At 43.5% G+C, this 19,417-nt stretch overlaps 1 long non-coding RNA gene across 2 annotated transcripts in view; it reads right to left on the bottom strand.

The window, feature by feature from the left end:
* Window positions 1–19,417, bottom strand: part of LOC115082051 — a 119,517-nt gene that overhangs the window by 38,356 nt on the left and 61,744 nt on the right. For both annotated transcript variants that reach the window (XR_003854061.1, XR_003854062.1), the window contains one exon: window positions 18,074–18,097. This is a non-coding gene — a long non-coding RNA (uncharacterized LOC115082051). The remainder of the gene's footprint in view (window positions 1–18,073; window positions 18,098–19,417) is intronic.

Below are 19,417 nucleotides of genomic sequence, written 5' to 3'. Positions count from 1 at the left end.
TGGTAAGCTGCTGTGGGTGATTCACCAAACTCACTGTGTGTGAAATCTTGAGTAATTTTGTGCTATCTTTGAAGCTAATGAGATGCAAAAATATTGTCCGGTATTTTTACTATATAAAAAAGACTACTACAGTTGTCATTTGAGACCTGGGTATCACCAGGTTTAAAAAACTGCAAAGTCATTTGACTGAGTAATATCTGCTCCACACCCAGGAAATACCTCCCCCATTAAAGCCACTTGTAGATAGTGCTGCTAGAAGGCTCTGGAAGCTACTGGAGGGAGGAGAAGTTAGATGAAAAGGAGAAACAGAGGAAGAAGAAGAGCTAGAGAGAGAGAATACAGAAGATACTTTTAGAAGATCATTTATCATGATTATTAAAGGCTGAAGTGCCTCATGGCTCCACACTCTTCCAAGGGCTATTTAATATCTGCTTACAGCCTTTAGATGTAAGATAAATTATGGATTTGGAATTCATTATCACTTTTATGGTAATAATATCCAGCATAATGGGGTGTTAAGTAATTAAACTTATGTCATATGACTATTCCTAATTCTTTAGGATCAAATAGACTAGAATTGAACCCTGAAAAGTGTGAGATTCTATGGATAGAGGAAAAAAGGGAATTTAGTAGTTTTGTTTTGAATATTGTACCAGAAATCAATGGGGTAAACCTTCCTTTCAAAACCTGTCTACATACTATAGAGGTTGCATTGTATTTCAACCTGTTGATGGAACTGCAGGTTGCAGCTGCAGCAAGAAGCACATTCACACGACTAAAATTATTGTGTCTGTGTCGCCCTTTCTTTCAGGCCAATGCAGTAATCTGGGCACTAATAAAATTTGCGCTGGTTTTCAGCACACATTTTTAACACCCAAATTATTATTATTTTTAAACCCCCATTGAAGTAAGCTAATGCTATTCTAATGCAGCGAGAACTTAAAGAACACACATAACCATTAAAATGTGCGTTTTTGGCACAGGCCAAACGCACATTTTAACTCAGGAAGGGAGGAGACATCCCTGACAGGCTATCACTACTGCCACTTATCCGGATAAATACTGATTTATCCCTCTATCTGTCAGCTGGAAACAGCCACCAGATAGCCACATAAGTCAGTGTTTAGCCAGGTAAGTACTTTATGTAGCTTATGTGGCTATCTGGTGGCTGTTTCCTGCTGACAGATAAATGGATAAATCAGTATCTATCTGGCTAAGTGGCGTTTGCCCCCACCATTTACCTGGATAAGTCAGTAATTATCCAGTTAAGTGGCGGAAGTTGCCGACTCCTGATTATATATTGAGGTCCACATTCCAAAGCATTTAGCCAGGTAACTCAAAGTTATCTGACTAAATGAAAATGTGGGCACTTCTCCAGCTAAACTAGGGGCTTTTCAGGGGTGTAACTGGGAGGAGTTTAGTTAGCTGGCTATAGTCTAGCTAACTCCGATATTCAGAATTAGCTTCAAAGCCTTTGAAATGCTACAGATCTGGGAACATTACGACTGCTTCTCACACTCTGATGATATCAATGGAGCCTGCATGGATGAAGCGTGATTCCTGTGATAGAGGCAGACCCCAGCAGTACTATGGACTAGATTTCCTCCCAAGAAAGTGACACTCTAAGGGGAGCTTTGCCACCAGAAGCTGCAGTCAATGCAGCAGCTTCTGCAATATGCTTGGTAGCGATCAGATCAGGGCAACTGGAGACACAGCTATTCACCAAGCATTGCCTTCTCCTCCCACCTCAAGCCTCCTCTCATCTGTCTGACAACCACCCATATTGAAGCAGGGTTGTAGCACCATGGGGACAACCATTTTCAATTGTATCAGCCCCAGCTGCTCTGTACTTACCGCTGCAGTTCTGCAAGTGGTCAGTACAGGCATGCCTCACACTTCTTGAATGTACGAGTTTTGAGTGGACCGAACCATTACCACCCATGCTACTTGCTTCACCATCAGGCCCAGGAAGGCATGTGCAAGCAGTCATGATAGCTACACTGACACAATTTTGGACCCTTGCTGGCTAAGGATGGCACCTGCGTTCAGTTTCTAGGCCCAGTTTCTGCTCTTTTACCAAAAAGGGTTGGGAGTATTGTGGGATCAATATTCACATGCTCTAAGAGAAGGCAGTCCTAGCTATCACTTAATAGTACTCTCTATTAACTGGCTCATGAACACACTTGTGCTAGGTTCCAGAGAGAATTGCAATCCTTGACTTTCAGACTCAGGACTACAATGACTGGGCTAGATGAAAGGAGGAATAGAGAACAAAAACATGGAAAACCCTAGCTAGCTACAAATGAAGTTTTATGACCATCAACTCATGTCATGCCTGGCTCTCCACGCCAGATGAACTTATGGCTGTGGCCAGATGCTACTGCCACATTCCTCCTGACTCTCCGTGCCTCACGTGGCAGCTGGGATGCCGCCAACCAACGCTCTGACTCGGGCCTCCTTAGGCGCGTGTTCCATCTGTCCTCCCTTTAAAGGCCCAATGGCGGGAACTCCAGGATCGACCCCGGCTGATGACATCACAAGCCTGAGATATTTAAGCACCTCCTCTGGCCTACGCTAACTGACTTGGCAATGAGTTCCCTGAGCTCTTCTGGTGCTTGTTCCTGTTCTCCGGACCTGCGGTTCCTGCCTTAGATCTCTGCTCTCTGACTGCGGACTCTGGCTCTGGGTACCCACTCCTCAGGGGCCTGCTCTGTGCTTCCTTTCCTGGAACTCTGTCTCCGCACTTCCCCACTCCTTGGGGGTAGCCGCTGCACTACTTCACCAGAGAACCTGCCTGTACACTTCCCCGCTCCTCGGAGTAGCCACAGCACTACTACGCCTGAGACCCTGTCTCCACGCTTCCCCGCTCCTCAGGGCAGCCTCTACATTACTACACCAGAGATCCTGTCTCCACACTCCCCGTTCCTCGGGGTCTGCCCTGCACGCTTCCGTATTGGAGATCCTTCCTCTGGTATATCCTCTCTCCAGACCTGCTCAGCACTGCAATATCATTGAACTGACTCTCTCTATCCCCGTTCCTCGGGGTTCTTCGCAGTAATTCTACAGTGCAGGCGCCTGCGATCATGTGGCTGTGAAGCAGGCAGTTCTCCTACATCTCCTCTCTGCTGGGCCACAGCCATGGTCCTGTTGCCTTTGTTTCCAGACAACCTCGCCTCCCGACGGTGGGGACCTGTGGGACCCAACCTCTCAGCTATCGTCAACCCCCACCTCGGGCCAAGGGTCCACGAAACCTACAAAACCTAACAGATTGCCAAGTCCATGGATCTGGCAGAGGTCTCAACTATACAGGCCATTCCTAGCCTGGCACAAAGAATCAGCGAGCAACAAAAGTTCTTGGAAACACTAGCAGCTGCCACAGACAATTTGAGCACCCGATTGGACGTCGCTGGGACGGTAACCACTAAGTCTCCCAAGCTCAATGCTTCTACCTCTGTGCCGGTTCCTCGGCCGGCTGTTCCATTGCCGGCACCTCCACGCTTCTCTGGAAACCCCCTGATATTCAGAGGTTTCCTGAACCAATATAACATGCACTTCTGCCTGCAACCGGCTTATTTCCCCGACGTGATTACCAAGACCATTTACATACTTTCTCTCTTGGATGGTAAGGCCTTGGTCTGGGCTTCATCCCTTTGGGAGCTTGCTGACCCTGTCCTTCGAGATCTGCCCAGGGTCGCTCCATCTTCGACGACCTTGGCAGAAAATCCGCTTCTGGATCCACACTTCTCCATCTCTAACAGGGCACCAGGTCCTTGACTGATTACGTCATAGAATTCCAGACCCTGGTGTCAGAGCTCCATTGGGACCCTGACTATCTTTGATCCATTTTTCTCGAGGGAATGAGCTTTCAAATCAAAGATGAATTGGCGGCCTGTGAATTACCTGCATCTTTGGACTCTTTAATAGATCTTGCCGGGCAGATTGACCGCCATCTCCAAGAGCATTCACAAGAGACCCAAGCTGCCAGAAGATCTACGCCAAGCCCATCTCGCATTCAACGCTCTTCTTCTCCCAGGCTGGACTCAGCTCAACACAAGGCTGAGGAAGAACCTATGCAAATGGGTCAGAGCAAGCTTTCAGCCAAAGAACGAGCCGCCGCCAACAATCAGGCCTCTGCTTATATTGCAGCAAATCCGGACACGCCTTAGCCACATGCCCCATCTGTCTGGGAAACTCCCAGGCCTAGGTTCAGTGGGAGGACTGCTCCTAGGCCTGACTTCCCCTTCTCCTCCAGTGACTCTGCCTGTCTCTATCAAGCTGGACAATCAAGAATTTCATACCCTGGCTCTTGTGGACTCTGGTGCTGGTGGAAACTTTATTTTAAAACAATTGAGGGAACACCTCTGGATTCCCACCATCTGCTCCCCAGTACTCTTTTCTTCCATCCATGGAGAGCCACTGCCTGGTCAAGTTACCCATACCACAGCTGCTATCCTTCTCCACACTGGGTCTGTGCACATGGAGTCCATCTCCTTCCACATTCTGAACAAGGCTATACATCCTGTGGTCTTAGTCCTGCCATGGCTACAACAGCACCCCCCATTTGACAGGGCCACCTTACAACTTTCCCGCTGGGGTTCCTCCTGCCACGCCAACTGACTGGAGCCCATCTCGCCTTTACCCTGCCTTAGTACTTCGCTTTTACTACCTGGCCTTCCTCCTCAATACTCAGCATATGCAGATGTGTTCTCCAAAAAAGTCGTGGACACTCTACCTCCATATCATACGTACGATTGTGCAATCAACTTGTTACCCAACACAGAGCCTCCTTGGGGCAGAATCTACCCATTGTCACTCACAGAGACTCAGGCCATGTCGGAGTACATCCGCGAGAACCTGGCTAAGAGGTCCATTTGACCCTCCAAGTCTCCTTCCAGAGCGGGTCTTTTCTTTGTAGGGAGAAAAGATGGACCGCTCCGTCCCTGCATCGACTACCGGGGTTTGAACGAGATTACCTTGAAAAACCGCTATCCACTAACTTTAATTTCTGAACTTTTTGACAGGCTCCAGGGAGCGAAAATCTTCTCCAAATTGGATCTCAGGGGAGGCTATAATTTAGTTCGAATCTGCAAAGGAGATGAATGTCCAGGCCTTCGGTCCAGGCCAGCTTTTAATACTCGAGACGGCCACTTTGAATACCTTGTGATGCCGTTTGGCCTTAACAATGCTCCAGCTATCTTCCAGAATTTAATGAACGAGGACTTCAGGGATATGTTAAACCAATGTGTTGTGGTCTATCTCGACGATATCTTAGTGTTCTCCAAAGACCTACAGAGCCACCGCCACGATGTCTCTCACGTCCTCCAGCGACTACGAGACAACCAGCTCTATGCCAAACTCGAAAAGTGTTCTTTCGAGCAGGCGACCATTCCCTTTCTTGGCTATAGTCTCCAGTCAAGGTTTCAGAATGGAGTCTTAGAAGTTGAAAAGCATTCGAGATTGGCCTCAGTCTACGGGCCTTCGGTCCTTACAAAGATTCCTTGGCTTTGCCAATTACTACTGGTCCTTCTTTCATCATTACTCCATTCTGACCACAGCCCTCATGGCCATGACTTGCAAGGGCGCTAATCCATCCCATTAGTCACCCGAAGCTATGACCACCTTCCAGGACCTCAAGACCACTTTTCTCCATGAGCCGTATCTCTGTCATCCGGATCCCAGACGCCCATTCATTGTCGAGGTCAATGCCTCTGATGTAGGAGTAGGGGCAGTCCTAAGCCAGTACTTGACTACTCATACCGTACATCCATGCTTCTTCTTTTCCAGACGCTTCTCCCCCGGAACTACGCTATAGGGAATAAGGAGCTACTGGCTATCAGGCTAGCCTTTGATGAATGGCGTCCCTGGCTCGAGGGAGCCCAGCATCAGATCACAGTATATACCAACCACAAAAACCTTGAGTACTTACACCGTGCTCAACATGCACAGTGGGACGCCCCTGAGGACTCTTGTAACCTCTGCCTATCCCTAGTGAGCTGTGGACCCATATCACCACTGATTTTATTGTGGACCTTCCTCCCTCCTTGAGTAACAACACCATTTGGGTCACAGTAGACAACTTTTCCAAAATGGCTCACTTCGTGGATCTCCCTGGTCTTCCATCGGCACATCAACTCGCGCAATTGTTTATCCACCATGTGTTCCGGCTCCACAGTCTTCCAAAACATATCCTTTCAGAACGTGGAGTCCAGTTTACTGCCCAATTCTGGAGGTCCCGCTGCAAAAAGTTCAATGTCTCTCTAGATTTCACCTCTGCTTATCACCCCCAAGCCAATGGGCAAGCGGAGAGAACTAACAGGACTCTTAAACAATTTCTTTGGGCCTATGTTAACCTCCAAAAAAATGATTGGTCTGACCTCCTTCCCTGGGCTGAGTTCGCCTTGAATTCACACCCTTCATCATCCACTGATTCATCACCTTTCCAGGTAGTCTATGGACGTCAGCCTCTCCCACCACTACCACTTCCATTATCTGTTCCCTCACCAGTGACCCAGTCAACCGCCCAGGAGTTACATCAACTCTGGAACTACACAAAACAGTTGCTACAGCAAGCATCCCAAAGGGCTAAAAGGTTCTTTGATGCTCATCACCGAGAAGTACCCCAGTTTAAACTAGGCGACAAGATGTGGCTCAGCACCTGGTTTATCCGTCTCAAGCTTCCTTCACCTCGCTTTGTTCCCAGGTACATTGATCCCTTTCCGGTGCTCCGCCATTTGGGTCCAGTCTCCTACAAACTCCGGCTTCCCTCCTTTCTCAAGATCCACAACGCCTTCCATGTATCCTGACTAAAACCCTTAGTAATGTCTGGATTCTCCAGGAATCCACCGGACCATCAACCATTGTCATCCGAAGTGGACGTGACATACCAAGCTCAAGATGTCCTTGATGTGCGTAAACGTGGAAAGAAATGGGAGAACCTCCTGTCTTGGGAAGGCTTCAGACCAGAAGAAAACAGCTGGGAGCCTGCCACTAATATTCTTGATAAGGATCTCATCAAGCAATTTCATGCCACGTATCCTCTGAAACCCAAACCCCCGGGGGGCCTAAGGAAGGGGGGTACTGTTATGACCGTCGGCCGCGGCCATCCACGGCCAACCCAACTCACGTCATGTCATGCCTGGCTCTCCACTCCGGGTGAACTCGTGGCTGTGGCCAACCGTTACCGCCACGTTCCTCCTGGCACTCTGTGCCCCACGTTGTGGCTGGGATGCCGTTGACCAACACTCTGACTCCGAGCCTTCTTAGGTGCGTGCGCCATCTGTCCTCCCTTTAAAGGCCCGATGGCGGGAACTCCAGGATCGTCCCCGGCTGATGACATCACAAGCCTGAGATATTTAAACAGATTCTCTGGCCTATGCTAACTGACTTGGCAAGGACTTCCCTGAGCTCCTCTGGTGCTTGTTCCTGTTCTCCGGACCTGCGGTTCCTGCTTTAGATCTTTGTTGTCTGACTGTGGACTCTGGCTCTGGGTACCCGCTCCTCGGGGACCTGCTCTGCACTTCCTTTCTTAGAACTCTGTCTCTGCTCCTCGGGTTAGCCACTGCACTACTTCACCAGAGAACCTGCCTCCACGCTTCCCCGCTCCTCGGAGTAGCCTCAGCGTTACCACACCAGAGATCCTGTCTCTACACTTCCCTGCTCCTTGGTAAACCTCAGCATTTCTACACCAGAGATCCTTTCTCTACACTTCCCCACTCCTCGGGGTAGCCTCAGTGTTTCTACACCAGAGATCCTGTCTCTACGCTTCCCCGCTCCTCGGGTAGCATCAACATCATATACCAGAGACCCTGTCTCCACCTACGTTTCTACACCAGAGATCCTGTTTCCACGCTTCCCCACTCCTTGGGGCAGCCTCAGCATTACCACATCAGGGGTCCTGTCTTCACGCTCTCCGTTCCTTGGGGCCTGACCTGCACGCTTCTGCATTGGAGATCCTTCCTCTGGTATATCCACTCTCCAGACCTGCCCAGCACTGCAATATCATTGAACTGACTCTCTCTGTCCCCACTCCTTGGGGTTCTCCTCAGTATTGCTACAGTCCAGGTGCCTGCGATCATGTGGCTGTGATGCAGGCAGTTCTCCTACACCTCTTCTCTGCTTGACCACAGCTGTGGTCCTGTTGCCTTTGTTTCCAGACAACCTCGCCTCCTGACGGTGGGGACCTGTGGGGCCCAACCCCTCAGGTAGTGTCAACCGACACCTCGGGCCAAGGGTCCATGAAACCTACAAAACCTAACATGAAGATTCATGTCTTCATAGCCAACTTTGGGCAGGTTCTCATTATGCTAGAAGCCCAATGGAACAAAAGAAAATATCAATAAATGAATAAAGACTTAACAGACACCTGTACCAATCTACCCCCTTCCCCAATTCCTTTTTGTCTCTTTCAGCCATTTTCACAGTCCAGTTTCCCCTATTTTGATACCCAATCCTATGAGGCTGGATCTTCCAACTCCCATTATCTGTGTCATAGGCTTACCCAGCAAACATGGGAGGAACCTGTCTCCCCACCCTTTTTCTTTCAGACTTTGAGGCTGATATTCAAAGAAAGACAAGTTCTTAAATTTGTAAATCGTTGTCATCGTGATTTGGAATGACTGTATATAAAATGGCTAAATAAATAAGCAAACAAATAAATAAATAAATAGATTAGGGACCTATTTTCAGCTGGATTTAGGAACCTAACAGGCTAATTTTAAATTGAGCATGTATGCATCCATACATGCACGTAATGGAGTGTGAGCAAAGATATGTAGGCATTTTAAATCATGCGCACAATTTTGCACATGTTTTAAAATACACCAACTGCACTTAAGTATGTTCCTAATTTTAAGAGGTTACTTGAGCATAGTGCATGTGTATTCCATAGATCTTTGACAGCTTTTACATGCGTACGTAAGCGGATTTTAAAACATGCTCATGCAAGGGACATTCCCAGTTTTCCAATGAGTCCACTAGTATGTCCATTTATTCTTGAGGTCTTCCAGACCCCTCTGGCTCATCATCATGCATGCCCCCCCAGTTGAACTGGACTCCTAACCCTGTTGTGTAAGCCCTAAAGTGCAACATCTGCAGACTGGCTCCTCATCAGGAGCAGCAGTAAAGTTAAACGGATAAAAGCCTACACGCATTGTGGTTTCCTGTTTTAAAATATGAAGTTATGTGCGAAAGTGGTGGCCCCGCCCATGCCCTGCTCTTTTCTGCCCCCTTATATTTCACATGGGTAGATATGCTTGTAATTTGCATCTTTCTAAAATCTGTGTTGCTTGCGCACAGCCTACATTGGGGATGGATTCTTCGGGGCAGGAGCCCCCCTTCCGGAGATCGTTTCTTCTTTGGGGCAGGAGCCCCCCCTTTCAGAGATCGTTTCTTCTTCAGGGTAGGAGCCCCCCCCCCCTTCCAGGGATCATTTCTTCTTCAGAGCAGGAGCCCCCGCTGGGATGAGGTGAGTGGCCTCCCGATGTCCGACGCCTCGACGCAGCCCAGCATAAACGCGCTGACGTCATCCAGCCATGACAAGAGAGCCCTTTAAATGTCGGGCTCTCTGCAGCGGCATGCCACCTTACCCTCCACCTGCGACCAGCTTCCACCATCCGGGCAGGAGCCCCCTTGCCATCTCAGGGGCAGGAGCCCCCACGCCACATCGGGGATCGATTCTTCAGGGCAGGAGCTCCCCCTTCCTGGGAGCATTTCTTCTTCGGGGCAGGAGCCCCCCCCCTTCCAGGGATTGTTTCTTTTTCGGGGCAGGAGCCCCCACTGGGATGAGGTGAGTGGCCTCCTGATGTCCAACGCAGCCCGGCACAAACGTGCTGACATCATCCAGCCGTGTCGTGTGCACAAAGGAGCACAACCAAAGGAGAATGCCCCTTTGTGCGCCCCTTCGTGCACTCCCAAAAAACAGTACAACCGTACTACAACCTCCTAAGGAAAGGTAACAAAATTATCTTGCAAACCAACAAGAAATGGCAATCACTCACCCACCAGAAAACATACAACCAGAGTCCCAAAAGGAAAGCAACAAGGACTAGCTAAAGGAATCGACAAAAGAAAGAAATAACAAGAAACCACAGAAGGCAACACAAAAAATGAAAGAACCAAAGAAATATGTCAATCAACAACAAGAAAACATCACCCGAATTAACACTAAGTCATTCAGCAGCTACATAACATTATCATTCCTCCTATTCAATGCACAATCTATAGTAAAGAAAATACCAGTCATATCCAACCTACTCGATAATCATAAACCTGATTTCATAGCCATCACGGAAACATGGATAAAAAACACCGACACAGTCCTAATCAACCAAATAAATAACCCCAACTACAGAACGTTCTCAATCCCCCGACCAAAAAAGGAAAGGAGAAGGACTAATGCTCATCATAAAAAAACTACAGATGAAACTTCTCCAAACCAACATCAACCTACCACTGGAAATCACTCTATTCGACTCACCTCATCTACAGATATGCCTAGTTTACTGTCCCCCCAACTCTCTAGATCGGAACAACTCAACCCTTATAGAATTCTTCTTATCTAAGCTTACTATCACCAAACCCATCATCATCTTAGGAGACTTTAACATCCACACCGATGCAACTCCCCAATCCCCCACCTGCAAAATAATAGATGCACCATCAACACTTGGACTTAATCAAATCATCAAAGTTCCAACGCACAAAGCAGGGCACACACTAGACCTCGTCCTCGTCATCATCAACACCAACATACGGACTATCCACCATATAATTACCACTAATATACCATGGTCAGACCACTTGCTAATCTACACCAAACTGTCCTCCAACTATATACTGACAGCAGAAAAAAACCCACCTAAAACTTTCTCCTACAGACCACCATTCAACATAGAGACACTTTAAGATAATCTACAAATAGAACTAACAAACCTAGAATTATCCAATGCAGAAAACGCCACCTCATCTTGGCTCAAAATTACGAAAACAATAGCTGATAAGATAAACCCCATGATAAAGAAAATTATAAGAAACCCAAAATACCAAAACCAATGGTACAATGAAAACATCAGCGCAGCCAAACGCGAACTCAGAAAAAAAGAAAAAACCTGGAAGATCAACAAAACACCTAACAACTAAATGCATACCGAGCACAATTAGCATACTACAAAAAAATTATCCTCGAGGCAAAAAAAGACTTCTACACTAAAGAAATAAACGAATTCCTTCATAACCCAAGCATGTTATTCAATATAGTACATAGTCTAACCAAATCCACCAATAAACAGAAAATACCAAACTCCAAGCTATCAAGCAATGACCTTGCAGACTTCTTTAATGATAAAATAAAAAAACCCTCGTAAACAACCTCAACAACACACAAGATATAAAAATACTAATTAATCAAACATCAAGTTGGCCCAACTTTGAACCAACATCATCGCTGGAAGTCCAAAACATCATAAAAAGAATTAATCCAGCCAAACACCCTATTGACAGCATACCCATACAGACAATCAAAGCAATTGAACCATCAATATCCAAAACATTAACTGACATCATGAACCTATCACTCACAGAAGGAACCTACCCTGAATGCCTAAAATCTGAAATTATCAAACCCATCCTAAAAAAGACCAACTTTGATCCAGAAAATCTGCTAAACTACCGTCCAATATCAAATCTACCATTCATGGCCAAAATCATTGAAAAAATTGTCCACTCACAACTCAGTGACCACCTGGAAAGGAACAACATTCTACATCCCACGCAATTCGGCTTCAGGAAAGAACTAAACATGGAAACCCTACTCCTATCATTACATGACACCATCCTCAAAGGCTTTGACAAGGGCCACAGCTACTTTCTAATTCTACTAGACCTATCTGCAGCCTTCAACACAGTAAACCATGCAATACTGATCAACCGCCTCACCAAAATCAGATTAAAGGATACAACACTGCAATGGTTCTCATCTTATCTAACACAAAGAACATACCAGGTATCAATCAATGACATCCTTTCAAGGAAAATAAACCTTGACACAGGAGTTCCCCAAGGATCAGCACTATCAGCAACGCTTTTCAACATTTACCTTCTACCGATATGCCACTTCCTATCGAAACTGAAACTGAACCACTTCATTTACGCTGATGACATACAAATACTCAACCCAATACAAAACTCTCTAGAAGATACATACAAAAAAAGGCCAACTACCTCACAAAAATAAAACAATTGCTAAATAACATGAGACTCATTCTAAACATTGATAAGACCGAAATTATCCTGCTAGACAGAAAAAACAATCCCATACCCATGCCACCCCTCAACATAACGAATTATAACACAGCAATCTCCCCCGTCACACACGCATGCAACCTTGGAGTCATAATTGACAAGGAACTATCCTTCAAGAACCACATCTCCGTAAAAATAAAAGACGGTTACCACAAACTCCTAACACTACGACACTTAAAACCATTCCTGTCTCCCAATGATTTCAGAACAGTACTCCAATTACTCATCTTCTCCAACTGGATTACTGCAACTTGCTGCTGTTCAACTTACCTCTCACCACCATCCGACCCCTCCAAATCCTTCAAAATACAGCTGCCTGAATACTCACAAGAACAAGAAAATTCGATCACCTTACCCCTACTCTCATTTCACTACACTGGCTTCCAATAAAATACAGGATTGACTACAAAATACTCTCCATAATTCACAAAATAATATACAAAAAACAAACTAACTGGCTCAGTGCATCCATAAAACTCCACGCACCAAACAGAAATCTCTGATCAGCGAGCAAAGGCCTAATAAAAATCCCATCATCCCGGCACAAACTCATCTCAACCCGGAAGAGAGCCATATCCCTTGGAAGCCCAGAACTCTGGAACTCCCTACCAATAGACCTGAGAACACAACAAAACATAAAAACCTTCAAAAAAGACCTAAAAACTTGGATGTTTACAAAAGCCTACCAAACCTCCAAATGTCACCATTCTTAAAATGACTATACCAGAGTAAACTAAACAAAACTACACCTTAACAACTCTATGAAACAGCATAAACGAGATTGACTAAAGAAAAATACCACAAACTAATATATGTTTTATTAATTGTTTAAATCAATCCTTTGTAAATCATTGTGACTCTAAAAATGTATATACGAGATTGACCAAAAACACTACGTTAACTAATATATGCCTATATGATTATAAAATCGATCCTTTGCAAACCGTTGTGATGACGATATCGAACGACGGTATATAAAACTCAATAAATAAATAAATATACAGATGTATGTAAGCAGTTTTGCACGAACAACGCTTTTAAAATCAACCTCTAAGTTTTTAGCTGAAAATTAACAAATTTTTCCTAAAATTTAGGGGTCTAAATTTAGGCCTGCTATTCATTTCCCTAGATTTAGGATCCTCAATTAGGTATCTAGTGTTGCAAATCAGTGTTAAGCCATTAATTTTGTTTACTTTAACTCAACCCCTGTAGCAACCCACTTTTTAGAGACCTAAATTTAGGAATCTAGAGAAACTAGGAGGTCCATAGTCAGCTGCTAAGCAGCTCAGCTCGTTTAGCCGGACAAACTTATCCATCTAACTTATCCTATATATTCAGCAGAATGGCCATGCTGTTTAATGTATCTGAATATCTTAAAGTTAGCCAGACAAGTTTATCCAGCTAACTTTGGATAGGTGTACAGGCCAACCAGAGTTAACAGGATACGTTATCTGGCTAACTCAGTTCCTCCCAGTTAGTTTCCCGAAATGCCTTTGACTTATGGGTAGAAATCCCTGGTGTATCAGGGAAGACTACAGTGATAGGGGTATACTACCGTCCACCTGGTCAAGATGGTGAGATGGACAGTGAAATGCTAAGAGAAATTAGGGAAGCTAACCAAATTGGTAGTGCAGTAATAATGGGAGACTTCAATTACCCCAATATAGACTGGGTAAATGTATCATCGGGTCACGCTAGAGAGATAACGTTCCTGGATGGAATAAATGATAGCTTTATGGAGCAATTGGTTCAGGAACCGACGAGAGAGGGAGCAATTTTAGATCTAATTCTCAGTGGAGCACAGGACTTGGTGAGAGAGGTAACGGTGGTGGGGCCGCTTGGCAATAGTGATCATAATATGATCAAATTTGATTTAATGACTGGAAAAGGAACAGTGTGCAAATCCAAGGCTCTCGTGCTAAACTTTCAAAAGGGAAACTTTGATAAAATGAGAAAAATTGTTAGAAAAAAACTGAAAGGAGCAGCTACAAAAGTAAAAAATGTCCAAGAGGCGTGGTCATTGTTAAAAAATACCATTCTAGAAGCACAGTCCAGATGTATTCCACACATTAAGAAAGGTGGAAAGAAGGCAAAACGATTACCGGCATGGTTAAAAGGGGAGGTGAAAGAAGCTATTTTAGCCAAAAGATCTTCATTCAAAAATTGGAAGAAGGATCCAACAGAAGAAAATAGGATAAAGCATAAACATTGGCAAGTTAAATGTAAGACATTGATAAGACAGGCTAAGAGAGAATTTGAAAAGAAGTTGGCTGTAGAGGCAAAAACTCACAGTAAAAACTTTTTTAAATATATCCGAAGCAGAAAGCCTGTGAGGGAGTCAGTTGGGCCGTTAGATGATCGAGGGGTTAAAGGGGCACTTAGAGAAGATAAGGCCATCGCGGAAAGATTAAATGATTTCTTTGCTTCGGTGTTTACTGAAGAGGATGTTGGGGAGGTACCCGTAATGGAGAAGGTTTTCATGGGTAATGATTCAGATGGACTGAATCAAATCACGGTGAACCTAGAAGATGTGGTAGGCCTGATTGACAAACTGAAGAGTAGTAAATCACCTGGACTGGATGGTATACACCCCAGAGTTCTGAAGGAACTAAAAAATGAAATTTCTGACCTATTAGTAAAAATTTGTAACTTATCATTAAAATCATCCATTGTACCTGAAGACTGGAGGATAGCAAATGTAACCCCAATATTTAAAAAGGGCTCCAGGGGCGATCCGGGAAACTACAGACTTCAGTGCCAGGAAAAATAGTGGAAAGTGTTCTAAACATCAAAATCACAGAACATATAGAAAGACATGGTTTAATGGAACAAAGTCAGCATGGCTTTACCCAGGGCAAGTCTTGCCTCACAAATCTGCTTCACTTTTTTGAAGGAGTTAATAAACATGTGGATAAAGGTGAACCGGTAGATATAGTATACTTGGATTTTCAGAAGGCGTTTGACAAAGTTCCTCATGAGAGGCTTCTAGGAAAAGTAAAAAGTCATGGGATAGGTGGCGATGTCCTTTCGTGGATTGCAAACTGGCTAAAAGACAGGAAACAGAGAGTAGGATTAAATGGGCAATTTTCTCAGTGGAAGGGAGTGGACAGTGGAGTGCCTCAGAGATCTGTATTGGGACCCTTACTGTTCAATATATTTATAAATGATCTGGAAAGAAATACGACGAGTGAGATAATCAAATTTGCAGATGACACAAAATTGTGCAGAGTAGTTAAATCACAAGCAGATTGTGATAAATTGCAGGAAGACCTTGTGAGACTGGAAAATTGGGCATCCAAATGGCAGATGAAATTTAATGTGGATAAGTGCAAGGTGATGCATATAGGGAAAAATAACCCATGCTATAATTACACGATGTTGGGTTCCATATTAGGTGCTATAACCCAAGAAAGAGATCTAGGTGTCATAGTGGATAACACATTGAAATCGTCAGTTCAGTGTGCTGCGGCAGTCAAAAAAGCAAACAGAATGTTGGGAATTATTAGAAAAGGAATGATGAATAAAACGGAAAATGTCATAATGCCTCTGTATCGCTCCATGGTGAGACCGCACCTTGAATACTGTGTACAATTCTGGTCGCCGCATCTCAAAAAAGATATAATTGCAATGGAGAAGGTACAGAGAAGGGCTACCAAAATGATAAGGGGAATGGAACAACTCCCCTATGAGGAAAGACTAAAGAGGTTAGGACTTTTCAGCTTGGAGAAGAGACGACTGAGGGGGGATATGATAGAGGTGTTTAAAATCATGAGAGGTCTAGAACGGGTAGATGTGAATCGGTTATTTACTCTTTCGGATAGTAGAAGGACTAGAGGACACTCCATGAAGTTAGCATGGGGCACATTTAAAACTAATCGGAGAAAGTTCTTTTTTACTCAACGCACAATTAAACTCTGGAATTTGTTGCCAGAGAATGTGGTTCGTGCAGTTAGTATAGCTGTGTTTAAAAAAGGATTGGATAAGTTCTTGGAGGAGAAGTCCATTACCTGCTATTAAGTTCACTTAGAGAATAGCCACTGCCATTAGCAATGGTTACATGGAATAGACTTAGTTTTTGGGTACTTGCCAGGTTCTTATGGCCTGGATTGGCCACTGTTGGAAACAGGATGCTGGGCTTGATGGACCCTTGGTCTGACCCAGTATGGCATTTTCTTATGTTCTTATGTTCTTATCTAGGCAAAGTATAGCCAGATAAAAAGTTATCCAGCTTGAATTTAGCTGGATAAGTGCCCAAACATTAATTTAAACAGATAACTTCTGTTATCTGGATAAATGCTCCTGAATATGGACCAATGGGAGCCTAAATTCAGGCACTCAGAATTTCAAATGCACCAAATTAGGTGCCTAACTCCCAGAGTTAATCATCTTCTTTCTGTTTTCATCACTCTTGGCCATGGTGGGGTAGGGGACAAGGCAGGACTGAAACCATGTTCTGCCTCCTCACAACAGAATATCATGAATTAGATCTGAAATATGTGTATAATTCAGCCTATTGCTTGTTTCTTTTACACCCTTTTGAAAACAAGAGCCCATATAAACTCAGATATGCTTGAAAACAATCCTGCGCTATAGTTCCGTATGGAGTACAGAGGCAGTCTTGCAACCTATGATTAGTCAGCCCATTGCTGTACCGGCTTCATAATATAAGCCAAAACAAGCACATTGAGGCATTATATGAAGGTTGCAAGGCACTCACACCAAACGATTGGATTTCCCATTTATATAGTTGAATCTTATTTGTGTGATTGAAAACATATTTAAGCATGATTTTTAGAAGCAAAAAATGAATACATAAATCTGTGTAAACTATACATTTAGTCATATACCAGTTTGATAAGGTTCAAAACACAAATAACTAAATAATCATCTTCATCTACAAATAGGTTTCACAATTAACTTCTTTTCTGCTATTCAGGCTGATCCAGTCCAGCAAATAACCCATTGTTGGCCATATTTACTAAGTCACAGTAAAATGTTGCTAAAAGCACTGTTTTAGCACAGGAGAAAACTTTGCTGGATTTACTAAACTGCAGTCACTGGACTACTTCAGTTTAATAAATCCTGCAGAAATGTATACTTGCATATCATGAGGCTCATTAACACAGCTGCATTAGGCCTGATTTAAGCCTCAGGAAATAAGACAATGAAGGTTTGCAATAATTGCAGATTTCACCCATTATTTCCAGTGACAGCACAATAATATATTTTACCGTTCATTAAATCGCTTTTACCATGCATAAATGCTTCATCATAGCTTAGTAAATAAAACCCTATATGAATGGACTTATAGTCCTGCTTTTCTTACAGCAATCCAAGTTATGATCCATGCATGCAAAAGAATAAAACCAGGACTGGATTAGCTTGATGAACAGAAATAGTTTCAGTTGGAAACGCTTTCTACAAGAACATACCAAATGATTAGACTACTTTAAACAAGAAAGGAAGTGAAAATTATGCGTAAGAGTGAATTCTCCAGCATGTTTCAACTTTACCATATTGGAAATTACCTGAACCTGATATTTTCATTAGGGTAAATTCTAGGCCCATGGTTGGCCTTCACCCCATATTTGAATCTGCTCAGCCTACCCTGAGCAAAATTACTGTGCTTCTGGACAGCCTGATTCTATCACCTCATAAGCACTGTTCTGACTTGAGTTGAAATATGCTAAAAATATACAAATTCTTTATCATTAACCAAATAATTCTGATATCTTTAAGTCAATCACTCTGAACTGAAATATAATTCAAGACATACCTGATTTGTTGAACGCTTGTTCTTCTGCAAAAATATTTTAGAACATGTAAGATTATTCATATTTACAATTGACTTTTTAATGATCTTCAATTTTCATTAATATTATAAAAGCAATAGCCAAAAATATTTATACATGCAATGTGGTTATATTTATGCAGTACTTATAATACTCAAAAAAATGAATCATACAGTGGATTCTATACAAGATAAATAGATATATGAATAAAATTAATGACAATGATAAATTAGAACCCTTTATAAAAACACATTTTTACCTATTTATGTCATACATAAATTCATTCTTAATTATTCTCATTATCAGAATAAAATCAATAGGTATGGGATTACTAGGCAGGCATGATGGTTCACTAAAACTTAAGATATTTTATTCTAGAATGCAATATATTTATGATAAACAGTGAAAAATGTTTCTTCCTAAAACAGGCTTTCTAAAGATTTTCTTCGTGCTAGTCTTACAAGAAGTTAATCTGCCCAAGTGGACTACCAATTTGCTTGCAAAAAATCATCAAAATACATAAATTTATGTTGTTGAATAAACTTGTGATAGGTTGGCTAGATGAGTGACTAGAAAGATGAGCTTCACATGGAAAATTGAGTTTTAAATGCTTCCTTGAGCACTTTATTTTAAAACTTTTACAATCTGAAGGCTATGCCTCTGGACATAAGAATCTCTGGCCTGCCTCAGCAGAAACAAAGCATAAAAAGTCTTTTGATCCTTACCTCAGAGAATTAAGAAAGTCCAGGACTATTAGTGCAGCAATAGGGGTATGCATGAAAACTTTTGTTTTACTTCCCATTTTTTCTTCTTTTGTTCATTTTGTTTTATAGTTTGTCATTTATGGTGCATTTGTGGTTTATGTCATTTCCATTAAGGTCAATGGGGGAAGCAAGGCTTCAGATTTTTTACTACAACATTGGGGTTTTCCATCTAAGCTTTTTGAAACTTGCAGGTAGGTATCAGAAGCAGTGGCAAGAGCATCCCAAGGCACTGAGAGAAAACGGCAAGGAAGCCAGAGCGGAGGCATCAATTAACCAAGGCACAGAGAAAGGGCCCAAGGCAGAAAGAGCAGAGGCAAAAACATCCCAAGACACCAAGGTGAGGCAAAGCAGCAGAACCACCGACGTGAATACCCCAAAGCATGAGAGAGGGCCAAGACAAAATCAGCATCAGTAACCATGTTCCAAAGCACCAAGGGAGGGGGCAAGGCAGCAGTAGTAGAAGCATGTATTTTGGGGGGGTTTTAGCAAGCGACACAACTTCCAAAGATTGTTTTCTCCAGGAAGAATAGCGTGCACTAAAGAAATATTATAATACCTCGCAGG

This window comes from Rhinatrema bivittatum, unplaced genomic scaffold (assembly GCF_901001135.1).
Source record: "Rhinatrema bivittatum unplaced genomic scaffold, aRhiBiv1.1, whole genome shotgun sequence".
Taxonomy (NCBI): Eukaryota; Metazoa; Chordata; class Amphibia; order Gymnophiona; family Rhinatrematidae; genus Rhinatrema; species Rhinatrema bivittatum.
The sequence above is the reverse complement of the archived record's forward strand: the minus strand, read 5'-3'. Positions and strand labels throughout refer to the sequence as shown.